Here is a 25882-nt window from a genome sequence, read left to right as displayed (position 1 = left end):
TATCATCTTCTCTTTCTATCTGCTTTTCTTGCTACAAAGCCTGTCCTTTGTAAAATGCTTTCCTCCAACATTTCTGAATATAGTCTAAGAATATGCAGTCTGAGATTATCCAATTTCACAGTCAACTTCAATAAATTTCTTTGCCTCACAAAGGGATGTAATAGTATTCCATACAGAAAAAAGAATCTCAGTTAAAAAACTTTAGCATTGCCAAGAAGCCACTGGCACAATATGTCCATGCAATTTGAGAAAGGCTCATTGACCAGGGAGGGGTGGGGGGAGAAAACCAACAAAAAAACAGCTTACAAAATGACACTAGAGAGTCTATTTAGTCTATTTTATCAGAAGGCTAGGAAATAGGTTGAATGCTGAGACTGCTCATTTTGAAACAATATCATAACTGTTATGAAAGAGCTATTCAAATACTTCACATGGAATAATGAGATTCCACTACTTGAAACTAAAATGACCTAAGAATTTTCCATTTTTCAAAGAGAACTTGGGAAACTCAGGAAAATTTCTCTAAGTAAGCTAGCATTTTGTCTAGGAAACCAAAGTCTCTTCAGAGAGTTTAGGAGACCAGCTGAATAAATCAATTTTGCAGATATCCAGAAGTAATCATTTCAACACTGACTGATGTGTCACTGAAATTTGTGTTCTCTTACATCAAATTCTTCACAAGAGCTTCGGGGACACACATAAATATCAGCTCTCATAATCTGAAGCATATTCGTTCATCAAATTACAATAGTCAGATTGTTACTGAATGATTTTCCTTGCCTTAAGATGTTCAGAATATTACAATAGAGGAAATTTTTCTACTCCAGTCATGTGATCAATTGTTTTCAAGGTAAACAGTGAAATTTCACTATTACAAAATATCCGGAACTTAATTTCCTCTCACTCACCTAGTGTATTATGCAGCACTTACAAAGTATTTCCAAAATTTTTGTTATTTCAAATTCTTCAAATTATTCACCTTGCCCAAATTCCTGGTTTAAAATATCATTTATTAAAAAAATTTTACTACTCTTACTATTGCAGCAGCATCACCTGTAGGGTACAAAGTTAATGAACAAAATGGAAAAAAATTTAGAAGTAAAACCTATATTCCAAAATAACTATATGCAAAGTTTCTTATGTGCTAGAAAATGAGTTGCAATGAATCATTAAAGAAATGCATCCAAAGTCCAAAATAACTGGTGACACAAGAATTTATTGTACCTAGGCAGCTCCTAACACCGTGTTTGTCACGTGATAAGGTAAACTGACTTTCAGAAGAACAATCAACACAACATACCCAGTCTCCGTAGCAATAAGAGAAATTAAACAAACTTGTTTAAAACTAACAAGTTAGTCTAAGTGAGCATCTCTTTAGATCTTGTTGTAAAAGCTCTTTATCTATTCTTTAAAAAGGTACGTGCATGACAAATATCTGATTCACCCACGTCACTGCAAATTCTAAAACTGTGGGAGAAGTGAGTCAAAGAAATATGAATATACAATTCCTAGAACCTGAAATGTGAATATTAAATCATGAAGCATTTGCATTGTCTCAATTGCCCTACATCACGTGAATGTCAAACTCACCTATGCATATCTCTCCCTCCCTCAAACTGAGTAGTTTGGTTTGATGTGTCATCAGAAGCAGAATTTGTAACATTCTAAATACTTTTTTTTTTTTTTTTAATATTTATCATTTTCAGGTACTAGTTATGCTATGCAATAAAAAGCTTATAGGAATCCCAGCTGTGGTACTTCACGATTGACACTTGAGCATGCTGCCTGCGCATGCAGAAAACACACACTTCTCTGTGATAAGGCACAGATTACTAATCTTATTTAACATTTGGGATAGGTTTATTGTTTACTCTACATGTGAATCATCCCCAAGATCTTAGGCATCATAGGTTACTCTAGAGCTTATTTAGAATTGTAAGAAAGAAGGAAATCATACTATTACAGCAGCTTTTACCTTCAAAAGTCTTTCTTAAGCTAAACCACATTTAGACAAGGGGAGGGTTAAAATTCTTTCCTTTCAGCATCTCTGTGGCACAAAGTCAAGCTGGAGGCAAGTCACTACCGGGGCCAATGTTGTTTAACACCTTCATTAATGACCTGGATGCTGGGACAGAGTGCACCCTCAGCAAGTTCACAGACAATACAAAACTGGGGAGCAGCTGATACACTGGATGGTTGTGCTGTCATTCAGAGGGACCTGGACAGGCTGGAGAATTGGATTCAGGTGAATGCCTTGAAGTTCAACAAGGGGAAATGCAAAGTCCTGCATCTGGGGAGGAGTAGCCCTAGGCACCCATACATGCTGGGGGCTGCAAAGCAGCTCTATGGAGAAGGATCTCGAAGTCCTGGTGGACAACAAGCTGACCACGAGCCAGCAATGCACCCTTTGTGGCAAAGAAAGCCAACAGCATCTTGCACCGCATTAGGAAGAGCATTGCTGATGGGTGACTGCCAACAACATTGCCCAGAGGGGTTGTGGAGTCTCCAGCTGTGGAGGTATTCAAAACATGACTGGAAATGGTCCTGAGCAACCTCTTCCAGCTGACCTTCCTTGAGCTAGGGGGAAGCAGTTGCCCCACTTCAGAAATTGGTACTGTTGATACTGTTTGGCAACAACTGTTGCTTATGATACAGTGGTTGATAAAGTGGTCAGGTGTGAAAACCTGACAACAGGACAAAAAAAACCCATCAGCCCAAGGAAAACAAAGTCATGCTTAAATAATCAGATAGAAGGAAAATAGATCGGATGGAAATGTGACTGAAGAGGATGGATAATCCATTCTTTACTGATTACATACGTGACGGTACATAAGGAAGGGTATCTGCGTCAGCAGCAGCTGCCACTGACATATTCTATTTAAGAAAGTAATAAATAAAGACACAAATATTCCTACTCAATTTAACTGACACTAGGACCACTCAGCACAATTTCTACTGACTGAAGTAAGAACTTGCTGGGAGGAGAGGGGTCCCCATACTAATCTCAGTGTGGAACTATATAGGACATCCACCAGAGGAAATACTGTAGAGTAATATTAAAATGAAATAGTCTCCAAAACAAGTCCTCACTGGCTCCAGATCTGAGAGCTAGAATCTCAACAATCTACCTTGTGTATTTTTGAAAAGAACCTGTTTTACACATGCACCAAAGCAGCCATTTCCACTATTAGAATGAGCACTTTATTATTCTAGGACAGCAACACCAATCTGTTCACAATAAACATTGACATAGTGTTTCTGTTCCCCTCCCCACCCCCTTATATTTAAAAGCTGTATCAGATTTGAGGTTTGGAAAATACTGTTTGCAGACAGTGCTAGGTACTTTAGCAACATTAAGAATATCATATATCCAACAGAAGTAAAAAAAAAACCAAAAAACAAAAAACAGGACCTTGATATTGTGGTTTGTTCCAGATTGGGCAGACAGCTATACCAAGAATCTCCCAAATATCAAGTAAAATAAAAATGAATTAAAAAGAAAAAAAAGGGAGAGGGATTAGAACTGGACAAAGTAGATATATGAAAAAAGTCTTCTTACATTTACCTTACACATACATGTATTCTTTTGTATCTAGTCTCATTATGTAACTGCTGCTATTTTTATGGCTTATATTTCTTAATATAGTCTAATTACATTTTAAAATTAAACTTGATGTTGTCATAAGTTCAGCTCACTAATATTCTTTCCTCTGGAGCTGTAACAGTGGTTTTACTAATATTTTAAACTCTCACTTACTGTTAACACTTAACAAAACAAAAACCACAAACCCACTAAATTTGTCAGAAAATGTTCCAAAGGTTTTTTTCAGCTTAAATTCAACTAAAGTCCATGGCATTTTTAGTCCAAAATTACTTATGTTCTTCTGACAACTAAACTACTTGGAAATTATATTTTTCACGCATGCAGGATTTTTTATTCCCTTGTTCCACTGCTGTTACTTTTCATAACACTTTCAGTGCTTCTTACTTTGCCGAGGCTTGGACTTCCGTGGCATGTCGCTCTTCCTGTTCTGCTACTTTCCTTCTCCAGTTGTCCGTTTGCTGCATTAGCGCTGCAGAATTCTCCATCTCTCCATCAAGCAGATTTCTCAGAGATCAGGAAGAAGGCAGCAGCCTTTGTTAGAACACTGCAAACACTACCTAGTAATTAGAGTATACTCTACGAATCACAGAGGAGGTTGCCTGAATGATACACAGAATCATTTAAGTTGGAAAAGACCTTTAAAATCATCAAATCCAACCATTAACCTAGCACTGCCAAGTCCACCATGTCCCTAAGCACCACATCTACCTGTCTTTTACATACCTCCAGGGATGGGAACTCAACTGCTTCCCTGGGCAGCGGGTTCCAGTGCCTGACTACCCTTTCAGGGAAGAAGTTTTTCCTAATATCCAACCTGAACCTTCCCTGGTGCAGCTTGAGGCCATTTCCTCTCGTCCTATCGCTTGTTACTTGGGAGAAGAGACTGACCCCCACCTCACTACAACCTCCTTTCAGGTAGTTGTAGAGAGTGATAAGGCTCCCCTCAGCCTCGTCATCTCTAAACTGAACAACCCCAGCTCCCTCAGCTGCTCCTCAGAAGACTTGTGCTCCAGACCCTTCACCAGCTTCATTGCCCTTCTTTGGACACTCTCCAGCACCTCAATGTCCTTCTTGTAATGAGGGGCCTAAAATTGAACATAGGATTCGAGGTGCAGCCTCACCAGTGCCAAGTACAGGGGGATGATCACTTCCCTGGTCCTGCCGGCCACACTATTCCTGATACAAACCAGGATGTTATTGGCCTTCTTGGCCACCTGGCCACATTGCTGGCTCATATTCAGTCAGCTGTCGACCAGCACCCCTAGGTCCTTTTCCACTGGGAAGCTCTCCAGCCACTCTTCCCCAAGCCCATAACATTGCATGGGGTTGTTGTGACCTAAGTGCAGGACCCGGCACTTAGCCTTGTTGAACCTCATGTAGTTGGCCTCAGTCCATCAATCCAGCCTGTCCAGATCCCTCTCATCCTAAAATTTCATTATTCAATGTAATAAATTCACCTGATTTGGTTATACAAAGATATGAAAAGCTACAAGGAAAAAGGACCCAAACAAAACAGTTGTAAGTGCTTACAGTTAATTTGTATTACAATCTCATCAACATGCCCGAAGCACAATCTGTTATGGTATCTACTGTACCACCATGCAGAAAGAATTTATTATAGAAAACATCTTATAATCTGGTTTCAGTGCTTCAGTGCAAGTCCATACATCTCAGGAATAATCTATAAGCAACGTATTTACTAGTAAGAGCAAGAGACAGGTAGGGGCCTTGTCTCTACTGAGAGTACTGCCATAGACCTCTGTGTAAAACCTCTGATGAGATAGCAAAGGTCAGCATGATGCATAATGGTAAAACTCAAAGCATCCTGGTCCTGCCAAAAAACACAAAGCTGAATGGGGTAATAACTTGCAATTATGGGAGTAGGGAGGATAAGAGGCAGAAAAATGTGATCAGTTGGTAGTCTTGACATTAAAAAAAACAAAACAAAACAAAACAAAAATTAAAATAGCTATAGAAAAATGTAAATTACCAAAATAGCCCTACTACAGCATAACAACAGTATGTCTTAAATATATTTGTATTTTCATTCATCTAATGATGTGTTCCAATAGACTAAATAAATACAAAGTAGGTTTGATAGCATTTTAAATAAGTGACTTATCATTTTTACATTTACATTATCATTTTGCCCCAAGTGAACATAAAGACACCCACAAATGACAGCCACTTTCAGTGTAACATTGTTATCCATCCTACATCACTTCTGTACCAGAAGGGGAAAAAAGGAAATTTTCTGAATATTTGTAAAAGGACAGACTTTTACTCATTGGGAAAGCTTTCTTAAGTGATCTTAAGAATCTTTTGGCTATAAGTTTTGGTTTTGAAAAAACTACAACTGGCAAAAGCTCTGAAGATATAAAGAGTTATATGTGATTAGAATTCAAAGGAAAAAGTTGACCTGTGAAGATTACTCTTCAGTATCAACAGTTGAATATTGAAGTATTAAGCTTACCTTTCACAGAAAAATAATATATACATCAAAAAGATTACATAAAGATTATGCATAGCTTTACACAAAGGACAGCTTGTATTAGAGAACAGATTTTTTTAAAATTATTGTGCCTCTTGACTAGAAAAAGAAAACTACCTATTCTGTTCTGCCAATTCATCCTTTCTATTCATCATGGCCACAATAGCTTGACAATGTTCATCTAAATAGAAGGGACAAAAAAGATTAATTTCTGTGTGTATTTTTGCCTATTTCAGATCTAAAAGTCATGTACCTAGTGGCACCAATTCAGCAACATGCTTAAGATGATGCCAACATCATTTGCCATTCAGCAAAACACATAAAAATGCTCTTAATCTCACCATTAATTTGAGCAATCTTTCAAAAAAGGTATTATTAACACAGAATCAGAACTATTGATCAAATCAAATTAGTCTGCATCTGGTTTTAATACAAATGTTTACAAGTTTACCTGTGGCTGCAGCTGTTTTGTTTTAATCGCAGATGTATGGGACAATGCACCTTTTCACTACATGCGTATTAATGAGATACACTGTTACATGTTTAACTTCTTTAAATTGCTTGTTTTCCTTGCTATAAATTCTGACACAGGAAATATAACTATTACAGTGAGACCAGAGTAGAGAGAATGTCATTGCTTCTTCATGGCATTTCTTCTCAGGCTCAGTCTTAAAGACTGTCTTAAAGATGATGGGATTTCTGAATCTTGTAATTTCCTATAAAAACTTTTTTATTTCCTGTAAATACCTTAAAAAAATACTTTCTGTCATTCCATCAAGAATAATTAAAAAAAAAAAAAAAAGACAGAATTTTAGAATTTTTGAAGACTTCTTTAGGGTTAGGTTTAACAGTGATAGCAGAGTAGCCAAATACCATACAGAAAAGTGTCAGCTCAAAGCGCTGACTCACCTACAGTCCTTCTGCTACTATAAAGGTTTTACCATATAACTGTACAGCTGTACTATTACTATTTACTATAAAGTTACAGAAAAATATTAGGACTTAATCATCTAATCTAAAACAGATTCTGACTTCCAGATCTTGCATGAATACATGAAATACAACAGCTCTTCGAAGATTTGAATGGCTTCTAGCAAACATCAGGACGGATACTTGTCCTAAACTAGATTTTTAAAAAAAATTTCATTAACAATTTCACGTATATTAATCAATAATTTTATAAGAGCTTCTGTAGGGGAATAATTATATTAAAACATCCCTCCCAACAGTTAAATGAAATGCTCCTATGTTTATATATAATAAATCAGTCAATTCTGTTCCGCAAATATTCAAAGCAGATGTCAGCAAATTTTTTGTGCTTTTACTGGACACATACTAAAAGAACGGGTATTACTTAATTTCTTCAAGTAAGCAAAGCCATTGGACAACTTTTTTCCCCTTTACACTCAGTTCACTGATTTACCCATCTCTTGCGTAATATTTGGTATAGTTACAGAAATTTTTGCCAGTTGAAAATAAAACTTAACATTGTCCTGTGGACCAGATTAAGTCTGCCAAACTCTAGTAGTGGACAAAATGTGAAAGTTTTTACTATGTCAATCAAATGTATCAATCAGTGCAGACACTAGAATTCCAGTCTGGCATTGGTAATCTGCTGGTAAATCCCCACTTGCAGGATTTGGCAGGGTTCTCATATCACTTCAAATCAGCCAATCCAAATTCTTCATGCTAGATTTTTTCCAAAACATTTCTGCTTCTTTGGCCATGGAGAAAATAGACAATTATTTTCCTACCCATCCCACATTACAGCTTGAGAACTAGTTGACATTAGAAAGAAACATTTCAGTAGGTCATTAGAGGGATTTTGCACTCCATTAATTCAGCACAGAAAGAATAATTATTTTTCTACAGCAACTTAGCATCTTTATGAGTTCTCTATACAGCTATCAAAAAATAAAAAATCTACATCTTGTAGAAAAGCCAAAAGTTAAATTTGTGGGTATTAAATACTAACACACATTAAGAAAAAAAAAAACCAAAAACACAACAACAAAAAACAAAACAAAACAAAACAACAAACCTGGAGACTTCTGCTTTCTCCCTCAATAATATTGCTCACGTTCAAAACCAAAGCTGTGATTACATGGCTATTTAATCAGTCTTCCTAAGGCTGTGCTTTCAGCAAAAAGGACATCCCAGCTTGCCTTACCCATCATTGCTACCACCTCCCTTGTTCTGGCACTGGTGTTTATACACACACAGTGTCCTAGCAGGTACTGATCCAGCTCAAAATTGTTGGTTTTTTCCTGCTGGGCTACTTTTCAGACAACTAGTTGCCAGGTGATCTTACTGCTGAGTTTAATACTGTTGCTGGCACAAGGCATATAGCAGAAAGCAGTCACAGCAGAACAGGACACCTTTTTAGTCAATAAGGATGAGGAATAAAAGGTGGAGTACCCTTTTTGGCAAAAGTAAAGTTCCTATTGCATTGATGTGACCAGGTAACCACTGCAATTTATATAGCAATTGTAAAAAAAACCTTAGAATGGAAAGATTATATATGACAAAATATGCTGTGCTCCATTATTTTCATGACTATTTTTCAAAAGGTGGCTATTTTTCAAATAGCTTCTATTGACTAGCATTTACTGGGGGGGGGGGGGGAGGGGGGGGGGGAGGGAACCACCAAACCCTACATTCTGAGATTTAACTATTATATTTAGCTATAAAGTATCAAACTTGATGATCATGAAACTCAACACACTATTAGTATTCTTTTGGTCATCATGAGACACTGCCACTTTGAGGGCAGATTGGAAAGGTTGGGTTTTTTGAGGATTTTTTATTTGGCTATTTTGTGGTTTGTCGGTGGGGGTTTTTGGCAGTGGAAAATTGGTGGGTTGTAACAGTCCGGGAAAAAAATAATATGTAGTGTTGCGAAAATGGACCACAATCCATCAGCTTATCTGTGAAATAAAAAATTATTCTAAGGATGAGGAAAATAGAATAATCCAATAAGTGTTCAAGCCTTGTACAAGTGTACAACACAAGTAAAAAACATCCATAGTAAGCTTTCAGTACAGTAACACTATAACAAAATAAAGATTTTTAAAGTTGAATTCAGAATCCTCCTCAAGAAAGCATCAAGACAATGGCATTTTAAATATTTCAAGAGTGTCATTAAAGTATGATAATGCACAATCTGAGTTAGTTGCTATTATTTCTCTGACTCTGAATAAATTAAAGCTGTCACTACTCAGACAAGTTATTGTAGCGGTGCCTCTGCACTTGTGCTGGGGTGACTACTCTACAATAATTGCCTGTATGCATACTCAGTCTGTTTAAATGTGTACTGATTTATTAACATTTAAACAGTGAAGCTATTATAAATTGTCTCATTTTTTCCAGTTTTACCAGCCTATTCAAATTGCAACCTTAACTTGCCTAATAACTTAATCTGCTTTCCCTCATTCCACCCAGAATCTTCTACATGAGTAGAGAGTTGAAATCCCATCTTCTCTCACTCCCCTCTGCAACACAGACATAAATAAGCAGACCATGAAAGCAAGATTCTGTTAAAGACTATGGTTTGCATAAAAGGAGAAGAAAAATTCCTCTTGAAATAAAAGATGTTAAAATGCTTTCTATTTCCATTTGCTTCATTTTTCTGAGAGTTCTGGAATTGACAATACTGTAGAGACACAACAAAGCAGAAACTCCAAATTTCATTATCACATATAGGACAAAAATCAATGCTTAATTTAGGACCACAAAAGCAAACACACTTCATACTCAGTGTTTCTTGCTAATTTAGTTCAACAATGGATAGCAGTGAAGATGTGCAAGAAAGCATCAACACAAACAACTAGTCTGGGCTAAGAGCCCAGGGTTCCAAGAAGGCTTGTACAGCCTGTGCTCACCCTAGCAGCAATATTGCTTCATTGCTATACGTATGCTATTTCTTCTTGAAGTGATGGATATTAAGGAGTCATATTTTCTATCAATTACTCAAAACAAACACAAGAACTATATAGCTTATTATCAACACTTCTTTAACCTCTCCATCTACAGTGAATATAAAGGAGTCAAACATTTATTAGTGTAATTAAATAAATAAAAAGTTACCAACAAAAAAAAAATCAGAAACTTTAATTTAATGATCTTTTGATGCAAGTAACTGAATAGAACTAAAAGGACACCATCCTATTTAATTCAGGCATAACCTTCAAAACTTTCAAAAATCATAATTTCTTACTCTCATTTATGCTCCTCAAAAAATTTTAGCACCATGTCAGAACAGTCAGCTGAATGCAAAGTAAATCCAGTATCATACACTGTGGCAGGTTCACTTCAAATCTGCGAGAATATTCCTCATTTCATAAGCCTTTGTCTGGGTGTTATGCTTGCCTCTGAGATCAGTGTATGATCATAACCTAATTTTTTCAGCAGACTTATGTCTCATTCATTGTGTGGGTTAGAAAAACGAATAAATAAAAAAAAAAAAATCAGGGTTGTAGCAGCAACGATAAATCTGGCATTTTCTGACTTCTGGACTTCACAACCTCAATCTTTCTCCCCCTCTTTTTTCTTTTTTTTTTTTTTTTTAAATACAACAGTGGGAGGATGGCCAAGTATACCCACTTCAGAAAACTGTTTGATGTTAGAGTTTATGTCCTACTTCTGAACTGCTTTGTGCTTGATACGTCATTTACATTCTGTAAAGTAACATTAATGGAAAGAGATATACTACTGTTATTAAGGATCAGCATTCAACACCAACATATCTAAAATTCAAGTAATAATCAGAGTTTCATGAAGACAGATATAATAAGATAACTAGTGAAGTCTTTAAAATTATGTAACCTTAAGAGATATTTTTGCAACAACTTCTTAAAAAAAGGATTCCCATGTGCAAACCAATAATTCCAAATGAGGTCTTTATCAGTAAAAAAAGATAACAAAAAAAATCAAGGAATGTGCTAATTAAACTTTTCATATTAAACCTTACTTTTTAAAACACCAAACATTACCTTTCTTTTGTTGAAATTACTCTGTAGTGCCTAATTACTAATAAAGCAAATATTTGCTCTAAAACATTTTTTAATTCAGTGGCATACTACATGCAAAACCTAGCTTCTATAAAGCTTTTATAAGGTCACATTCAGAGCATGAAATCTACAAAAAAAGTGCCATGCTTTAAGAAACACCTGTCAATTTCCCAGCAACCTCCAGAAAAGTCAGAAGTTTCACAACTTTTTTGCTGTTTAGCCAAAGATTGGATAAGTATGATTTGCAATCACCTGTTATGAAGAATGAGCTGTAAGTGAAATCATCTCTCAGTGTACACAAGGTCATGCAGCACTCCTCTGCAATCCTGCAGATAGAATATCAGGGTGGGCTGGGAGCAGTTTACAGGAATGATTTTTTTATTTTCCTGAATGCAAATTTACACATATTTTCAGAGACAAATAAAGCTTCCAGCAGACTAGTTACATCTTAAATCAGAAGTCTGACCTTTAAAGACATGCTCCCTAAGCTGCCTGCATGAACATTGGCTATTAAGGCTTTATTTAGTGTTCTAAAATCTTGTAAATATTATCCTGTCATGTCGCTATTATTAGGGTAAATTTTAGTGGGAAACAAATTAGACAATACAGTCTGTAAGATGAACTGCAGCTTTTTTCTCAGTGATGAAATTTATACACCCTCTTTCCACAGCTGTGCTTTTAAAGAAGTCACAAGAATTTAGTACCTGTCAGTGACCAGTGGCAACCAAGTCACAGAACAGGTCAGAAGCTATTTAGAGGACAGAAAAAGTACAAAAACATACACCTTATTTACTTACACAGCCAGGATAAAAATATAATATGTAGGTTTGATTATTCAGTAAAGTTCTTCAGTGATCATGAAAAAATAGGGGCTTTCTCAAGAATATAGGAAAAAATATGGAACAATGTACAATGCTACAACCTTTGCTAACCTTTGTGGTTAAGCCCAACTTTAAAAACTGAGGAAAATTATAGTGGAAAAAGTAAGTTCCCAATTATTTACTAAAAATAGCACTATAATCAAAGAACCTTGTAAAGAAGGACACAAGTAGCATCCTTTTAAAATGAAAGTTTTAAAACTTCCTTTTTTTCCACTGCAAAAACAAAATGGGGAGACTTGAGCTGGTAGGACAGATTTTTCTGGTGTAAAACAATGCTGAAAATGTAATCTTCCAATGACAATAATTGGAGCAGACGGAAAGTTGTTTGTGATTCAAACATAACAAGGTAAATACAATTTTTTAAAAACTGGAAAATGACATAATGGAATAGGTGCAAAAATATAAAACTTCTGACAAACTTAGTTCTTTATAAAATTGGATATAAGACATAACGATCTGTAAAGTAGGGCAAGTTTTCAAATAATGTCTAACATACACAGTGAAACTCTAGCTCTATGGATTAGGATTTCTCTTGAGTGGTATTAGTACTTTTCTGAGGTGCATCTGCTGCTAAATTAACCTGTACCTTACAAATGCATGGGACATAAATTCAGGAAAATCATTCAAAATGGCAGAAATTTTAAATTACAGCTTCTCAAAACATAATTTTCTAGCCTGTATATCAAAAGAACCAATAAAAGGTTAGTACTATAATAGTAAATTGGAAAGGAAGCAGGAAAAGAACAGATTAAAAAAAAAAAATCATTTCAGGCTTTGTCTTCAGAAGAGGCAGAAAAATCCAGTCACTGGAGACCTCACAGCTTTTCTCACTGCACTATTGCATTCCATTTTTCTTGTCTGATATGTTAGAATTAGTTGCTATGCAACCAAGCTATAAGCCTCACCATTTAATAATTCTTCGGCTAATTGCAATAGAGAAAAAGAGCTTCAGTGTCTGGCTTTGTCGTAGCACTGAATTCTTCCTGTACGGAGAATCTATGACCAATAAAAAGGAACTTGAAAAAAGCATTTTTATTGAATGTATCTGGGATCAGCTATTACAAAGGTATTAACTTATATGTATAGTCAGCTGAATTTTTATTATAATGATAATTAGATTATTTACTAAGTGTTCTACTGGCTTTATAGATGTTTTGACATGCTTCCCCGCTTCCTTCCACCAAAACCTTCTCTGAAATGGGAAACTAATGATAGCGTGTATGCTTCTGTTGATCCTGTGGTTCATTTCATTTACAAATTGCTAAGTATCAAGAATTGAAAATCTCAAGATTTGCCTTCTATTTTGTAGCTGTCTTAACTATACATAGGAACTAACTGAGCAACTGAAGGAGACCAATTGCGGCCCCTGCTGGTACCTAATACACTTATGAAACAATAAAATCAATAGAGTGCAATAAAATCAGAAAGTTTCCCATTAAAATTCTATTACTGAAAAATAAAATGAAAATGTAAGAACGAAAGCGTATTGTAGTAATAACATGAGCAGAGAATATCCAGTGACCAAAGTATCACAGTAACTATCGACCGTAACTCCATCTACATATTCAATTATGTCACTTAACAGTCTCAAACCAGTTTCCCACCTCAGAAAGTACTTTGTAAGAAAGGAATTTTCAGCTTTGTAAAGCTCAGTCAGCAGACCCATGCCAGAGCCTGAAACAGTACCCAGCAAAAATGCATGGTCTACCTCCTTTAACATATGTTGACACAGATATCGTTTGAACATGGCATGAGAACATGAGATTAGAATATCCTGAGTGTTCATTCATTTTGATGATTTCATAAATCAATTTCAGAAAAGAATCTTGGCTGCATCACTTCTAACTTCCCCAATGTCATAATTTAAAATGTGTACATATTTAAATTTATAAAAAGAAACAAATACACACCCCAGACCTTTAAGAACAAAGCCATATCCATCAGTTCAGTTACAAAACTTTCTGTACAGTGAGGAAAATAAAACCATACTGGCTTATATGTTTAGACAGCTAGTCAGTTTAAGAACTAATTCTTTGTTCTACAAGTTTATGTGAAGAAAAAAAGATTAAAGATGGGGTGAACAAACTGCCTGTACTTCTACGAATCTCTTTCTACAGCAAAGGCTATTTTATCCTCTCCAGCTCAACTCTTAACACCGCTGAAAATATGACTGTCATCCACCTTAATCTTAACTAAAGTTTTTGCTTGTGAAAGCCCATATTTATGTTTGGAGCAGATTTCCATATCAAAACCACAGACTGAGTGTACATAGAAAGAGTTCTGGGTTTGTTTGGGTTTTTTTCCGACTAGGCATTAATGAAAGCAGGCAAAATAAGTAAGATCACATCAGAATCAACCATTAGTTTTTTCAGAGCTTGCAGAGATTTAAAGATGTTAATCAAATTAAATCACTATTGTTCATTTAACTACTCAAGCCACATCCAGTATAAGGATGACATTAGCTTCTCTGTGGAAAGAGAAGCTAATGTCATACCAGTTACAATGAGCCATAATCTGGGATCTCCCAATTCGAAAATCATTTTGGAGCAGTCATTTCTAATGTGGCCAGCACACCAGAAATTAAGTGCTGTATGCTTCTCTAAACAGATCTTACTGAAATAAAAATAGAAATGAAGAGTTATAGGACTTTCAAAGTTAATTCCATCAATCTAGATACATCAAGGAAGTACTTACTAATTGTCATGGATTCCGGCACAGTGGCTGAAGGCAAGGTATTGCTTAAAGCGTTCACTTGAGCTGGAGGACTGACTTCCACTCTAGTCATAAAAGTACAATCTCATCAATAAATGAAAATAAAATCCTAAATTCAAAATTTAAGAAAAAAAGATTCCAGAAACTAGAATTGTTATCATATTCACCCATATGCAATCAACTTATGTTTAATTATCCTTTAATGGATCTGTTGTGAATCTGATTTAAGAATACACACAAAAAGATCCAAATCAACAGACCATGGAGAATACAGTAAAAAACAACATAAAACCCAACATAAAACCTACTTTCAAAACCAGGAGGCTGTCTGCCTGTTATTTGACATGACTACGTGACTTCTTCAAGATAATTAGGAAAAGTTCAATATATGAAACTATGCAAAAAGGGAATTGTAGGCTTTTGCATTTGTCTTTCCAAACATTTGCAAAAGTACCCTGATGAATAGTTTGTTTTCCAGTACTGAGTAGCTATGCATTAGGTACCAATAATAAGTTGGCAGCTACAGGATGAAGATTTTTTTCTTTTAAGAAAAACATATTTGACACATACCCATAAAGGAGAGCAGATCTTCTTGGAACCGGTTCTACCACATGAACAACATGGTCAGGCCCCTCTCCATTCTCCAAGTTATCTAAAGTAGAATGCACAAGCATTAGCTTTCTTCAATTAACAGTACTTAGGAAATAAAATAAAAACAAAACCAGAAGGAAGGTAACTATGTTTTTAACTAGAAATACTCATCTTTACTAAAGCTTTCGAACACTTTAAATTCTTTCTCCAAGGTTGGCTTCTCCACATTCACCCTGAATGCCAGCGGGATTGTAAATTAGTATTGCACAATTCCTAAATTATCATTTCAATGTACATTTTACATTGATAACAATGTTGCAAAGCTATGAACAGACTTCTTACTGAAGTTATTTTTGCAAGCCCCAGGAGTTTAACAACCACATGGCATCTGATACTCATTACAAATCTGTTTGTGACTTGTAGGAAAAGAATTCATGGTTAGTCCGCAGTACATGAAACCTTCCAAAGACAGCAGTCCTTTATGCATTCCCAACGCAGCACCATGGCTTTTCTCTGGCTGCTTATGCCTATGTACCAAAGATCAGGAATCACACAGATGAGACTTTTTAAAAAGCATGGATAATATGCATCTGTCCACAGATCCACAACTGTCAGGATCAAAATATACACGTCACTAGGCCTGTCATTAAAATAGTTCAGGTGGAAAGAAACAAAAAAATCACATTTTATTCATATTTTCTGCATCTCACTATGTAAGGGTTACAAAGTTACCGTAAAACAATCCTAAAATCATGAGCTAAAATAGCACAGAATTTAAAACACAAGAATTCTAGAAAAAAAGTTAATGGAAATTATGAGTTATGTCAGAATGACAATGGAGGAGAAAGTTCATTTTTTAAGCTGTAGAGTTTACTGAAGCTTGGTTCCTAAAATGCATACTCCATTTTTGGTCCAAGCAACTGAATTTTGACTCAGGCTTTCTCATCTCTAGGTACATGGAGATATGATATGCCCTGACACATCCCTGAAGCACTGCAACAGACTAAAACTGAAAGCACTGATATTAACATACAACACAATAGATTATGCTGTAATCTGTTTCAATATATGTCTTGTTATTTATCTGTATTAAGACCTATAAATAAAAATATTGGATCAAACTATATTACAAGAGCTCATTAAGCATGTTTTAGCAAAAATGTTGTCATAATAATAATGAGCTTGCCAGCTACTGGGTTGCGCTGCCCTCAGAAAAAGCTAACCCATGTTCCCTCTGATATCATTTACCTAGCAAAAGTATAACTTCCAGAGTCAAGCAAACCACTGCCTAAGGCAGCTTTCAATCTCATCAAATTGTCATTATGGCTGGGGGGAGGGTGACTGTACCCTTGTGTACCACTCTCCCTAACTGGTTGACATCTGGGTTGTATGATGGGCCTTTTAGCGAAGACTGCCTGTACGCTCCATCAGTTCAGGGCTGTTCAGGAGGACCCAGCAACAGCATGGAAAGTTGAAATCAGGAAATCAGACAGCAGAATCTGTGTTGCTGTTTCCTATAACTGATGAAGATTCCTTTCACCAGCCCAATGCCGTATCATTCTGGCTTGCATGCTGGACCATAGGGTTTACCACAAAGAAGGGCAGAAGAAGAACTGAAAATATCTGTATACTGTGCCAGAAGGGATCTGAATGGGACAGTTGTTGATCATCTGTAGTAGTCTGATGTAAAGCAAAATGAAACAAGGGTCTTTGGTATCTCCTTAATAGAAGTAAGCCCCTGTTAGACTTGTTGTCCTCTCTGGTCATCTCTCTCCAGCACTGACTTGGCTTGATCTCCTGACTTTTGATTTCCAGCTACAAACCCCTAGCTCTAGCTCCTGATGCCTTGTGACATCTGCCTGGCTACTCACTCCCACAGCTCAGCTGCAAGCTCCCATTCCACCTGAGCCCCCCCATCCCCATAAACAGGAACGTTTACCTGTATTCCAGATTTCAATCTGTTGCAGTCAGCAAACACTTATAAATCTATGGACTTTTTGTAACAGTTTTTGTACAAAATGTAAGAGAACACTATGCCACAAACTATGTAATGTTTTCTAAATCCATTCCTTCATAAATTGAAAAATGTGGGAGCACAAGAAAAAAAATGAAAATGTACCTTCTATTTTTTTTGAACCACTGGCATTTCTTAAGAGGTACATGTCTTAAAATACAGCAAAGGGCAGTACAGCATTATTTTACAATTCACATTATTTTTATCACTGAACTTACAGAACTGAATTACACATTTTCACAGGCGTTCAATTAATGGTCCATTTAAACTCTTGGCACATATAATGTATATGCAAAAAATATGAAATATTTTACAATTAAAACATTATTTGAATGCCACTGAGAAGTTTTTAAGTGGTCACTGAAATGAGAATACATACCCAAACTTTTATAAAAGCAATGTTTTATAAACAGCTAGCAAAATATTAACTCGGGGAGGAGGGGGGCCGGGGAGAAGGGGTTGGGAGGTGGTGGAAATTTTTGTTTGTTTTTGATACCAATACAGACATAGGAAAAGCACCAGGTCTTCTTTTCCATACCTTTGATCATTTTCATTGTTTGTTTCAAGATCTTCTCCAAATGGTCCACATCATTCTTGAAGTGCAGTACCCCAAACTGCATACAGTACTGCAGCTGAAGCCCCATCAAAGCCAACTAAGAATAAATTTACAAATGACACTTTCTTTTATGAATGTCTGTATGAAGTGTGCTTTTACTGCAGAAGCACGGCACTGCTAATTCACTATCAGCTTGTGACCCACTATAGTGGGTCTCCTGCAGAAAACTACTTGAGGATACTGGCAGATGAAAAATTAGATACGAGCCAGCAATTGGTGCGTGCAGCCCAGAAAGCCAGTCTTATCCTGGGCTGCGTAAAACACAGCATGGCAAGCAGGTTGAGGGAGGTGATTCTCCCCCTCTATTTTGCTTTCATGAGACCCCACCTTGAGTACTGCAATACAGCTTTGAGGTCCACAGTACAAGGCAGGCATGGACCTGTTAGAGTGGGTCCAGAGGAAGGCCACAAAAATGATCAGAGGGATGGAACGCCTCTCCTATGAAGAAAGGCTGAGAGAGTTAGCGTTGTTCGGCCTGGAGAAGAGAAAGCTCTGGGGAGACCTTATTGCGGCCTTTCAATACATAGAGGGCTGATAAGAAAGATGGAGACAGACTTTTTACCATGGCCTGCAGTGACAGGACAAGGAGTGATGGTTTTAAATTGAAAGAGGGTAGATTTAGATTGGATATAAAGAAGAAATTCTTTACTATGAGTGTAGTGAGACACTGGAACAGGTTGTCCAGAGAAGCTGTGGATGCCCCATCACTGGACGAATTCAAGGTCAGGTTGGTCAGCTTTGAGCAACCTGGTCTAGTGAAAGATAATCCTGCCCATGACAGAGGGGTGGGACTAGATCATCTCTGAAGATCCCTTCCAACCTAAACCATTCTATGATTCCCATATCCTTTTCCAAAGAAGTATTTCCTAGCCAATCATTCTTCATCCTGTATATAAACAGATAACAGCTTCTATTGAACTGCATCCAATATTTGATACTTTCTCCAATCTGTCAAGGTTAATTTGAATTCAAATTCTCAAACACACTTGCAGCTTCTTCCAGCTTAGAGATATCTAGAAAACAAACAGGGATACTTTCTTATGCAACCATCCTAAACATCAATAAAATACCATACAAGACCAAACCTTAATCCTAACAAAACTCTTGGTTTATTTTGACATTGATAAATCCTCCTCAAATAAATATCTACTCAAATTAAGAACTCTGATTCAGATCTAGAATAAATTTTAATTGAACCTCCCATCCCAGTTGTGCAATATCTCCTATGTCCTTACAATCCCATTATTTCTTACTATTGTCCCATGTTAGAAATTCTGTTTTAAAGTTTGCTGGAATTCGGTAAATTAAAATACCTACCTGTTTGGGAGTAAGAGCCAACAGCACTGACAGGAAATAGAACATTTGCGTCATCATTCAGGACCTGCAGAAGAGTCCAACTGATGTACCTATTTCATGAGGCTTAGATTTAAAACAAACAAACAAACAAACAAACAAACAAACAAACAAACCTATTTATACAGTCAGTATTCATGTTCACAACGCTTATATCCGTTTCAGAGATATCACTGCAAGAAAAATGTGTATTTCAATTGCCTGCCAATTTCTTGGTTCAGACATACATAAATTCATTAAAGATCAGACCATTCCGAAGCAGATGAGACAAGCAGTGCTTGCCTCTTTTTCTCCAAAGGGATTTCTGTGTCAGAAATAAAGAGGGCATATGAGTATCTAAAATTATTGTTTTTCTCTGTGTTGTCTTGTCTTGTTTAACTACCTACTTTGATGATAACAGGCTTACTCTGTTTAAAATATGTGGTTTTACTGTGAAGCCAAAATAGAGCTGTTATCATACTAAGAATAAGGAAATGTCAAATAGGCCAGAATTATAGTTTGGCTATATTATGCAACAATTACAGCAACTGAGAACTTCAAGGAGAACAAGTATGAAATCTCGAAATTTTGGTTTTCAATGGAACTTAGAAGCAAAATACCATTACCACAATGGCCCAAATGGTTTAAACAATGAAGAAGAAAATAGAAGAAGAAGGAAAAAAATAAAGGGGGAGAGGGGGAGAGAAGAGAGGGGAAAAAAAGAAAGAAAAGAAAAAAAAAAAAAAAGAGAAAACCTATAGTTCAGTTAGTTACATAAATTAGCCAGTACCCACGAAGGAAGGGCAGGGAGGAGGGGGAAGCACGAAAAATTTACCACTGGCTCCTGCAACAGTATTTACTTTTCAGAAGCTTCAGTTTTGCCTTCTGTGCCTTTATTTCCTAATGTTTTTCCATATAGCTCATCCTCATCTGCACCTTCATTATCAATGCTCTTCACATCTAGTTTCTGGTATTCATACTCTCCATTCATGAATACTGAATTGCTCTTCCACGAATGGTTACTTTCATTCCCGTTCAAATTTTTTTCCAAGAGTGCTTTCATATGAGGGTAATGCAAAAACTGAAGATCTGTCTACACTCTCTGAACTTTCTCCTGTAATCAGAGTCTTCATGACATCCCCCAAATTTTGTTCATCTTCCTCTTCATCAAGTGAGATAATATTTGTCACTCTCTTCTTTTTTCGATCATTTCTATATTTCAAATCTAGTATCAACATAAACATTTACATTGTTTAGAAAAAAGAAACAATGTAATACACTTGTTTTTTTCTTAAAAGAACTCATGTACTAAATGAGTTTAGCAAAGAAAAGAAAAACCTTTGATCTACAAGGCATTTCATTGTCTTTCCATACACATGAGCTTTTAAATCTTTAACTACCATCTTTATTTTATACACCTTACATAATTCAGATTTTAGAAGATATTTTGGAGGTCCATTCATAACAGTATTCAATTGGAACTGGAAAACAAAAGTTCAACAAACTTATAAAATGAAATTTAAAATAAAAGGTTAGCCTTCCCATCATTGTCCCATGGAATATGGTTAGTGTATATTGCAGAGTGTCTACACAACAGAGAACAGAGGAAACACTTCTGGGGAGAAAAAATTAAAAAGAACAAACTCACAACACAAACAAAATCTACAACTTGCAATCAAATAAAGTTAGTTTTGTCTATATTCTGGAAATTGAGCAGTCAATTTTCAGAAAAAGAAATTAAACTTGCTCCCTCCCTCAGCTAATTAGCTCTTGGTCTAGAAATACACTGAAATCCTCTCTGATTACATCACATCTATGCTGTGACAGTACTTATTTTTAAATTATTACCTATTCTCACAGATTCTGATGTGCACATGAGGCTAAATGATCTTGCAAAATTGAGGCACTCTAAGAAATACCAGAAATTTACTCACCAATACAACTCACATTGGGACTAAACTGGTTTTTTTTTAATTCAAGTCCAGCTTTTACATATCCACAAAACACATTAACATACTTTTAAGAGTAAGAGGATGTTAAAACCCATTCTGGATGCAAACAGAATTCCAGCAAAGAACATAGACTTTAATGAAAACATCTGACTTGCTCTGATGTTCAACATATAATGGCATTTGTATAAACCCAGTTTTTTTAAAGTGACATTTTATGTGTACTGTATACACATGTACTGTACACATAATGTACATTATGCTGTAGACTCATGTGCAGCATATGGTCAATTATTCTGTTATTTCATCTTGCAAGCCTATTCTATACTATCAAAGTTATCCCAAGTCAAGTATCACCTAGTATTTTAATCTCATTTAAAGTGCTAAACAACAAAAGCTTTACCACAAGTTTGTTTTGAAAACCGTGTTTTGAGACAAAATCTATTTTAAATGCCAATAAAAATAGATTTTATCTCAACTTCTATTCCTACCAGATAGCATTCACGTTTTTTTTTTTCCTTTTTCTCATAACCAAAACAATGTAAAGCCTAAACTCAAACCTTGTTTCTTAATTGAAAAACACAAAAATCCCAGAATCTTTCTGCAGTTTTGTAGCTTTACAAAGCAAAACATTCTTTCAGCTCAACTTCTGGGAATAATGACGATAGAATATGCCTTTGCTATTTTTGGAACTGAAAATGTGTAATGAAGATCACATTTTGCTTGATTAATTTCAAATTTTAAGAGATTAAGACTTTGGGTCTTTGTTAGTAACTAAGATCCTACAAACTGGTTGCAACACTAATGCATTTAAAGGTAAAAGGAATGTATGAGTAAACTTTCATTTGTGGTAATTACCTACTTCATATAGGAATTCAGACTGTAAACATAGGCGCAGCTCAAAGAAGATTACAAGCTGAGATTTTTATCTGGTATATAACAGCAGATATATGGCAGTGTATTTCTGACTGATAAAGTGCTGAAACAAAACATACTAAAAATGAAAAATCATTACATCAGAAACTGCAAGGCATAATCTTATGAATAAGAAATTGAAATTCAGGTCGCAAGCAAAGCACTTTACCAATTAGTTTAGCTTCCCTCCCATAGTGATACAAAAAACCTAAAAGACACGTCTATCATCCAGTATTCACACCAGTATTTCTAAAAAAATTCATACTTTTAATTTCATACTCAACTAGTTTGTATGTGTAGTGCATTTATTTTTAAGGTTTTTGTTCCATAATAGTGCATTAAATTTAATTGAAAAAGTTACTTAAACGCCTTAGAATATTTTATAAGATTCTGAATGACATTAACATTGCAAAAATGCTTACCAGCATTTACGTTCTTTGAGAGAACAGGAAGTGGGTCAGTGTCTTGATCAGGTTTTATTAGAATCGAGACAGCAGATGATACAGTTATCTCTCTAAGAAGGCTGCCCATTTAAATCCTTATTATCAATGTTGATTGCAAAAACAATGGAGTTCAGACCTTCAGATAAAAGAAAGAGGAAAAAAAGACCAAAACCCCACAATATACTGCATACAAACGTTACGAAGACAGAACCTAAGGATCAACAAAGCTATGACATGTAAAACATTTTTTCTCCAAAATTTCCCACAGTTCTCCATGCATGAATTCTTATTCTTTCATGTACCATTCATTCTTTTTTAGATGATATTCTAGCTGATGCAATCAGTTCTGAATTTATCTTGATGGCTGTTCAGCTGCACATTAAAAAAGCAGTAATTACTGTGAACTCATTTATTTATAACCTTTTATTTAAACTCATTTCACTGCAACTTCAATATTTGTTGGTTCCTATATTCTATTAACAAAAACTCCTGTGAACCCTATCTTGCAGAACAAAGCATGTGACCATGTATCTGCCAAAAGGGGTGTAAAACGTAGTAATACATCACTTCTGTGGTCAAACTCTAGAAAAGTAAATTATCTGTTACCATTCATGAACAGTGGGATTGAGTGTACCTTAGCAAGTTTGCTGACGACACCAAGCTGTGTGGTGCAGTAGAGACACTGGAGGGTAGGGATGCCATCCAGAGGGACCTTGACAGGCTGGAGAGGTGGGCCCATGCGAACCTCATGAAGTTCAACAAGGCCAAGTGCAAGGTCCTGCGCATTGACAATCCCAAGCACAAATACAGGTTGGGCGCAGAAGGGATTGAGAGCAGCCCTGAGGAGAAGGACTTGGGGGTGTTGGTTGATATGAATCTCAACATGACCCAGCGATGTGCACTTGCAGCCCAGAAAGCCAATCATATCCTGGGCTGCGTCAAAAGAAGCATGACCAGCAGGTGAAGGGAAGTGATGCTCCCCCTCTACTTCACTCTCGTGAGACCCCACCTGGAGTACTGCGTTCAGCTCTAGGGTTCCCAACGTAAAAAGGAGATGGACCTGTTGGAGCGAGTCCAGAGGAGGGCCACGAAGATGATCAGAGGGCTGGAGCACCTCTCCTATGAGGACAGGCTGAGAGAGTTGGGGTTGTTCAGCCTGGAGAAGAGAAGGCTGCGGGGAGACCTTATAGCAGCCTTCCAGTACCTGAAGGGGGCCTGCAAGAAAGCTGGAGAGGGACTTTTTACAAGAGCACATAGTGATAGGATAAGGGGTAATGGCTTTCAGCTGAAAGAGGGTAGATTTAGATGAGATCTAAGGAAGAAATTCTTCACGATGAGGGTGGTGAGGCACTGGAACAGGTTGTCCAGAGAAGCTGTGGATGCCCCATCCCTGGAAGTGTTCAAGGCCAGGTTGCATGGGGCTTTGAGCAACCTGGTCTAGTGGAAGGTGTCTCTGCCCATGGCAGGGGAGTTGGAACCGGATGATCTTTAAGGTCCCTTCCAACCCAAACCATTCCTTACTCTTACTCTCCTTCCATGTATTTACCTATAATTTGGGTCTTACTATAAAAGTCTATAATCGCTCTTTTCTAGTCAGGAATAACCCATTTTGTTTTCTCTAAACTGTGCTAGTTTTTAAAAAAAAGTTAGCCTTGACAGATGAAGGGTTAGAAAATTAACGTGAAAGACTTTTGAACTGTAGGAAGGCCAGATCCAGTGTTTTAACAGTCCACCAATTCATAGGAAAAATTGGCATAATACCTTGACTATTCACCCTGAATGTGCATCTGACACACATTCTCTGCATAGGCAAAGAGTGTGTTAGAGAAGCTCCTTGCAACCAGAAACAGATATAACATCCCAAAATGAAGCAGTTTTCCAAGAACAGTAGCATTTAAGAAAAAGTCTTACCAGCTGCCATCGTAGGGATCATGCTAGAACGTTCTTCATCCATCATAAAAGACCAGTCTTCTATGAAGACACTATAATTTGGAAGGAGAAAAAAAAAAGAAAACAAAAAGAATATGCAGTCCTATAGTAACATATATTCCACTTCTAAAAGACATGAAAACTCTGAAAAATAAGTATGAGTACACCAATGGATGAAATTATATGTCATTGTAACTCCCTGAATCCCTGAAATATATAGAACTGTCTGAAGAGTTATCAAAGACATGCTAAATAGTATTTTATCTTCAGTTTTAGCTCTGCATTTTTTTAATGGGAGAAAAGCCACTCAGGGCAAGGAGGTTCATACTGCATTAGCAGTCACAATATTTCTCTACACCTATTGCTATACTGCATATATAAGTTTTTAAATAACTGTAGCTGAACATAATTACCAAGACATTTTATAAAATATTAGAACACATGAATACAAACAAAAAGATCCACTTCATCTTGAGCAACCTGATCTAGTGAAAGACATCCCTGCCCACAGCAGGGAGGTTGGACTAGACGATCTTTAAAGGTCCCTTCTAACCCAAACCATTCTATTATTCTACGATTCAGTGACCTGTTTAAGTATCCAAAACCACATCAGTTACCCTAATTAGTTAGAGTCAACTAGGATTTTGGATGTAAGGAAAAAAAAAAGCTAACATGAATTTCACTGTGAACACATGAATTTAGTTCTTTTTGGTAGCAGGATGCTGTATTTTTACTATCAGCATTCAGTTAACTAAACATAAAAACAGATAGCAAGAAAACCCTCAACCTATATTGAACAATTTTGACAGATTCATTTGAAAGTTTCCAAAACAGGTAAGAATTGGGGATGTAAACTGATTCTGTAAATCCCATTTGAATTTGGATAACATTTAAATCTTAAATATTCTGGAACAAGCCTTTTTAGAAATAATATTTCAGGTACAATGCAGAGAGTGCTGATAATCCTGATACTGCCCAAGTATTGCTACAAGCATGAGAGTAATTAGTGATGTAGCAATCCAAGTCACTAATTTCCTCACAACAGTTTTCAGATATTTTTTTTCTTTGTTGTTTCATTCATCTGTATCTGATTTCATATCAAAATCTGTCTTGCAAGAAAGCTACAGAGGACTGGAACAGACTGAAAATGAAGTCAGTTAAGCTAATGAGCTCAGTTCTGGCAAGAATCTTATCCAGTACATCCATTAATTGATGCAAATGGAAAGAAAGCTCAACATTTATTGATAAAAAAGGAAAATATCCCAAATTTTCAAAAAGAAAAGGAGCTGAAGATGTATGAGGAAAAAGGTAGGACATAGCTAAGTATGAACTTAGGTGCATTTTGCACATCCAAAGTACCTTAGGATATTACAATGCATAGTAAGTTATTCTCACT

General features: G+C 36.3%; 1 pseudogene; it reads right to left on the bottom strand.

Annotated features, from left to right (window-relative positions):
* LOC104015293 (sorting nexin-29-like) overlaps positions 1–25882 on the bottom strand; it is a 130721-nt pseudogene that overhangs the window by 94590 nt on the left and 10249 nt on the right.

This window comes from Nipponia nippon, unplaced genomic scaffold, assembly GCF_047370975.1.
Source record: "Nipponia nippon isolate SJK-2023a ecotype South Korea unplaced genomic scaffold, ASM4737097v1 scaffold_5, whole genome shotgun sequence".
NCBI lineage: Eukaryota > Metazoa > Chordata > Aves > Pelecaniformes > Threskiornithidae > Nipponia > Nipponia nippon.
This window is presented reverse-complemented; position numbering and strand designations above follow the sequence as displayed.